This window comes from Sceloporus undulatus, chromosome 2 (genome assembly GCF_019175285.1).
Source record: "Sceloporus undulatus isolate JIND9_A2432 ecotype Alabama chromosome 2, SceUnd_v1.1, whole genome shotgun sequence".
NCBI classification, from domain to species: Eukaryota; Metazoa; Chordata; class Lepidosauria; order Squamata; family Phrynosomatidae; genus Sceloporus; species Sceloporus undulatus.
Genome location: NC_056523.1, coordinates 146,819,806 through 146,826,348, shown reverse-complemented (window position 1 = coordinate 146,826,348; position 6,543 = coordinate 146,819,806).

Sequence of the window (6,543 nt, the reverse complement as noted above, 5' to 3'; positions counted from 1 at the left end):
CTTGAATGGCCTTATGCTAATTCTCTTTGAAAAGCAAAGAACATTTTCAGCAAACAAAATTAGTACAGCAGCCAATTTAGATAGGAAGTCTGTCACAACTGCTGGGTATATTTTAACACCAGATCTTGGTGTGCTCTGAGCTTACATAAACAAACAAGTACTAAATCCTACTATTTGGACATGTGACAACTAGGGAATGCCGTTGGCATTTCTGTACCCACGTGCAACATCCTGTAGTTTTAGGCCTCCTGCTAAACAGGGAGGTTGTCTTCTCACTAATTTTGTCAGCCTCCCTGTTCCATAGCTAATCAGCTCCCTCGTTTTTTAGTCAGACTTCCAGTCCAGGATACCTGATCTTCTCTTTCTGTAGGTCAGCCCCTTGTGCCTGGAGGGCACGATTTTCTCCTTGTAGATCTCACAGTCCACTTTCATCCCCGGCACTCCATCAAAGTGTGTTGGTTTTTCTTCCCAGCACTGCTTAGAGAGCATAAGTAGCAAGATCATTGTCTCTAATATTAACATCTCTTATTTGTCCTTCTTCCAGAAAGCTTCATTCATATATGCTGTTGGCAATCTTAACAGCAGTATAAAAGTGGAATGTGAGCTTTTAAGTACCTAAGACAGCAGGCCAACAAAAGACATTTTGCTGCTTGAACAAGGGGACAAAAATAGCCATCTTTGCCATTGGGCCTTACCAGACTGGCACTTGAATCAGAACTGGTGATGGAGTGACTTCCTCCATTTCCCCTGAATGTAGCAGTCTAATCTAACTTGGAAGACACAACTCACTCTTCAGGGTACAGGAAAACCTGAGGTAACAGGTTTTGCCTAATGGCCAGGACTCCTGGCAAACATTAGTGTAACCTACTAAGCATCTCTACTGGAGAATAGTGTTAGACGGCAACCTATCAGTCCTATACAACAACAGCTAAAATAAAAGGATTTGAGACTGAAGCCCGAAATATATGGAGGTGTGGCAGTTGCCTCACCTCTCAACTAGAGGCTGTGGGGGGAAAAAAAAAAAACTTTTTGTGCAAGGGTAACCATAAAGTAGCACGACGGCACTCTCACCTTCTGCGCTGATTCTCAGCCAGGGCTGCCTGCTCCCTCAGGGAGTGGATACGGTTCAGCAGCTCTTGTTTGCCCTCCCAAAGCATCATCCGGGTTCTTGCTCTAGAAGTCTTCTGCACCTGGACAAGTGAGACATGCTTATTTGAGAAGCTGCTCTCATACCAATCTCATACCCTGGCCAGTGAAAGAATTGACACATGTGAAACATATAATGTGGCCAGTTAGAAGTATGAAGATTTGCCTCCCCAATTAGAGCCACCCACAATCAAGCTACAATGTCAAGGAAGTGGTTGCCATTGCAAGAGACTTTAGCAATGGCAATCTGCCCATTAACACACCAAAGCCTATTCCACACAAACATTAAATTGCAGGAGTAGGGACATTTCCCATTCCCAAACTACAGCAGGCCACATTATTTTATTTAAAAAACTCAACACATATGAGTCGATGGAAACTACTCTGCTTGTGAATTTGAAATATTCGTTTTTAAAGTGGTTTGGTGGGTTCTGGGGCTTTTTTAAGCAAAACTGTTGCTTTTCTAAGACTTTCAGGAATAGCAGATCGCAGTTGTGAGACTCTTTGGGGGACAATTTTGATTCCAAACTTTAGGGTGTGCATAGGTACATGGTCCACAGATGCTATTTTGCCCATATTTGCTATTCTTCTTACACCAACCAACTGCTGGTGTCTCCCAAAAGAATCTTCAGAACTGTAATTAATGAGGTTCCTAAGAAATACAGGTTGAGTCTCCCTTATCCAAATGCCTGGGACCCAGAATTGGTTTTAGATTTTGGAATACGTGTATTTGCATATATGCACACTAATGAGGTACTAGAGATGGGGACCCAAGTCTACACAAAATTCATTTATATTCATATACCCCTTATACACATAGGCTATCCGAAAGTAATTTTACACAATACTTTTTATAAGTGTATTTTCACGAAGGACAGGTTGCATTACCTGTAGCAGTATTTCTTCGAGTGGTCATCTGCGAATACATACAATGGGTTGTAACTGCGCCTGCGCAGTGCTGTTCGGAAATTCTAGAAATCACTGGCCAAAGTTAACTTTGCAACTTTTAGCAAACTTTTTGGTGGTAAACGCCGCCCATCCATATAAAAGCCCCTGCGTTCCTGCTCTTTCCCAGTTCGCAATTTACGCTACGTGAGGCGCATGAAAATGAGCCAATGTAGACAGACACTGAGGGGAGGACGGGCGGGATTTGTATTGTATTCGCAGATGACACTCGAAGAAATAAGTTACACGTAAGCAACCTGTCCTTCTTCTTCATGGTTCCTGCGAATCATACAAATGGGTTGAGACTACAAGCTTAGGTCAGAGGCGGAGGGAGGTGTCATGAGACCAAGTAAGGTTCAACAAATGTGTTTATTATCCACAATAAATTATTTGAACAAAGAAAACTGTGTCAGTCAAATCATGTTTTGGGACCCTCATGGCAGCCCTAGGGACAGCGCAACTACAGGTCAGAGGCATTGTCATGTGATGATTATGGCCAATGCCTCTTCTTCCCTGGTGTGATCACAGTTTAAAAACCATGTGTAGTAATGTCCCTAGATAGTTTCACACATGAGGTGTGGGGAGGACACCATACTCCTCTGTCCCACTCAAAGAAGTGATCCCTGACTGGTGCTTGCCCCTGAGCCATTGGCTGCCAGACCCTAGGGTTTCCAGGAATGAAATAAAAAGTTGTAGCCAATAGTGACAAATATACTGCTGGTCTCTGGCACATTGGAGAAAAAATATTTATCAGTCCCCACGTTGGATAGCCTGAGAAGCACTACTCTAAACCAGAGCTAACTTGTAAAATGACATGTTTATATATTTTAAATGTGTATCAACAGGTAAAGACTGGAGGCATAATAATGGCATCCTCCCCAGGAATCTGCTGATTGGAGTAACTGCTCTAACTTGGCATCCTAGGGGGCTAACTTCTTTCTTTATCTTCCATTGTTTTCATGTCCTCTATCTCTTCCTGTGCAGCAGTTCTCAGGAGTTTCTGGAGGAGAATTTTGTTCTTGGCTCTGAGGAGAAAATGGAGAATCCTTTTTTTGAGAATGATATGCTGGGAAAAGAAGGTAAGGCTTTTTTCAGAAGGAGCAAAACTTTTCCTCTAGTGTCCAATGGGCAAGGGAAGAACATATCTGTCCCACAGGGATGTTGTATTCATAATTACCTCCCCTGTCTCTTTACCCCAGAGCATATTATAACAGTTTCACCTAAAATGTCTGTCTATTTCCAATTCCAGAGGACTTTTGGGTGAAGAGGAAATATTTTTAGATTTATAAGTAAATGTCATAAAATGTGAAAAATTCTCAGAATACCTTTAAATTTTCCCTTTTACTTGTCCTCCACCTGTAACATTATTTCCTCTCTTTATGTTCCTTTTGAAATGTAATATCAGTATGCCTCTGTTACAAAATAAAGGTAATGCATTATTGGTAATCCTATAACTACTGTGTATATTTGACCTCATGTATACTGTATACACTCGTGTATAAGGGGGGGGGAAGCAAACAAATTGACCCAAAAAACCTGGGTTGACTTCTACATTGGTCAATGTGGTGGGCTCACCTCTCAAGCCTCTTCCTCAGCCTGGCTGTCTCACAAAGGGACAGCCAGGGTGGAGAAAGGCTTAGGGGGCAAACACTTGCACTCCCTCCTCTTCCCCAGTCTGGCTATCTCCCGAAGGAAAGAAAGAAAGTACATAGGGTACTGAGACCCTAGGTTTTACTCTTGATTTATCATATCAATTGGTTCAAAATGCGGCAGCCAGACTGGTCACTGGAACAGCTAGATCAGACTACATAACACTGGTGTTAAAATCCCTTCATTGGTTGCCAATTAGCTCCCAGGCACAATACAAAATGTTGGTTATTACCTTTAAAGCCCTTCATGGCTTGGTTCTGAGTTACTTGAGGGAACACCTCTCCCTACACAAACCGCCCCGCATTCTCAGAACATCTGGAAAGAACCTATTGGAGTACTCAAAAACCAGGCTAACAACTTCTTACAGAACATTCACCACTGCGACCCCTAGATTGTGGAACAGCTTGCTGGAGGAGATCTGTCTTATCACCACCTTAGATGCCTTCAAGAAGGCACTAAAGACGGATCTCTTCCGGCAGGCCTACCCACCTGATCTTTTATAAGAGATCTTAAATACTCCGTTTCTGATCTGATTATATGAATATTAGTGTGAATGCTATTTAATGATCCATTATTTTAGTGAATTAATAGTAATGTTATTGTTTTAACTATTGTATTTTATATGGAATAGTTTTATTGCTGTAATCCCATCTCGATCCACAGGGAGAGGCAGGAAATATACATAAATAAATATTATTATTATTATTATTATTATTATTATTATTATTATCATCAAAATTCCTAATTTTGGCCCCAAAACCTGCCCACAACTTATACAAAACATCAACTTATAGTTGAGTATATATGATATATTGAGGGCAGGTTGTGGAGAGAAAATTATAGAATATGGTATGACCTGTGGATAAGTCGAGGATAAAAGTTTGGGGTTAGCATAGTCCTGCTTTGCCACCCTTCTGCCCGCCTGTCCTGATTCACTAAACAGCTACACAGACTGGCTGGCAGGAAACCATCAACTGATCATGCAGGCAGAGGCAGGGAATTATAAGCAGCTAGCTAGAAAGTGTCTTTGTGTGAGGGAGTTCGTTAAGAGAAAGGTGCTGGTCAACCAGTCTGAGTCAAGAGAAACAACAGGAATCAAGGTCAATATGGTCGAAGGGTTGAAGAAGCCAGGAAGTCCGAAAGAGGAAATGCAGGAGTCTGGAAACAGGTATGAGGGACAGGAATGCTGGTCAAGAAACAGACAGGTTGCTTCTAGCAACTGCCTTAGGCAAACTCAGCTCTTAAATAGCCTGACACCAGTTGGTTCTAATCAGACCTTGCTTGCTGCTTGGCCTGTAGCCTGGCCTAGTGTCTTAGTTCTATCTTTTGTTGGATCCTTTTGTCCTTAATGCTTGATTGAGGACTTAAGACCCCAGCTGTGTCTTCTTCCTCATCAGCAGGTCTTGCCCTTGTTCTGCTGGCCCGTGTTCTTCAGCAGGGAGAGCTGGCTGGGGCTGCTCTGCAACAAGGAGAGCTGCAGGTTGTTCCCTGTCTGGAAGACTTGCCTAGTCCCTTCCTCAGCCTCCTCATCAGACCTTTTCCTCCAGGTCCCAGGTCTGCAGCTCTTGGCCCATGACACTGCCCTCAGTTGTTTACAGCTAGCCTCTTATCTCTTCACAGAAGGTGGAGAGAAGGAAGAGGAAGAGGAGGCAAGTGATTTCTTGTAGGTCTACATTTCCACATGTATTGATCCATGCAAATCATAACATAATACAGCCTCAGGAGTCTTGTTGTGTAGCTTGCAATCTCTCCTTTGTAGAAGTTTGTATGCATAACAGCTCTTTCTCTTGGACCTCTCCTTTTTACTCTGAAAGAAATCACTAAGCACCTAAAATGATCCCAGCCAACAAAAATCTGCTTAATGGTAAACAATACAAACAACATTTTGTTGCTCTGCTTTGAAAAGCAAATTAATAGCAGGTGGTTTGGGAGAGGAAAGGCGCCTCCAAAGCCACTAACACTTTGCTTCTCACACAACAGAAGGCTCTAAGCAACCAACAACAGGTGGAAGGGTGGCAGAGAAGCTTTTAGGAGCGAGTATTTGGCACTCTTCTTCCTCCACCTGGCCTTCTCCCCAGAAGAAAGCCTGGCAGTGGTGGACCCTAGAGGAGCAAGCATTCTACCCTCTTCCTCCTTCTCCACCTGACCTCCTTGGGAGAAGGCCCAGGGGCTGAAGAGCCTCAAGAGGTGATCGTTTGCCCCTCTTCCTCCTTTGCCACCTGGCCTTCGCCTTAGGAGAAAGCCCAGCGGCAGGGTAGTTTACCATATTGACTCATTTATAAATCAAACCATGATATTGGGACAATTTTTTGGTGTAAATCCTTTTACTTATACAAGAGTATATACGGAGGTTACTTTCAAGCACTGAAACCTGAGATAGGTCTGGTTGCAGTGAGTCTGAGGCCAATACTCCTATGAAGCTTTGATTTTTTAAAAAAGTTAATTAGTAGAGGGAGCTGATAAGATTTATTGAAGAGGTAAAGATGTTCCAAGAGAGGCAATTCTCCTTGTTTCTTTTGGGGGTGGGCAGGTGAGAAAAAGGGCAATCTGGGGAGTCTGTCCTATGGACAGTCTTTCCGATGGAAAGAAAAGGAAAATGGGCTTTGGCTTGGATCATTCCAAAGAATCACACTGAACAGTAAATACCAGTGATGTATTCAACTCTTTTACTCCAAGTCAAATCTGAAGTCTCTCCCTTCAAGTCACAAGTCAAGTCTCAAGTCTTTGCAAGATACTTTCAAGTAAAATTTCAAGTTTTGTCACAAGTCTGGAGTAGGTTGCAGTGGCTTAGTGGTTAAGATG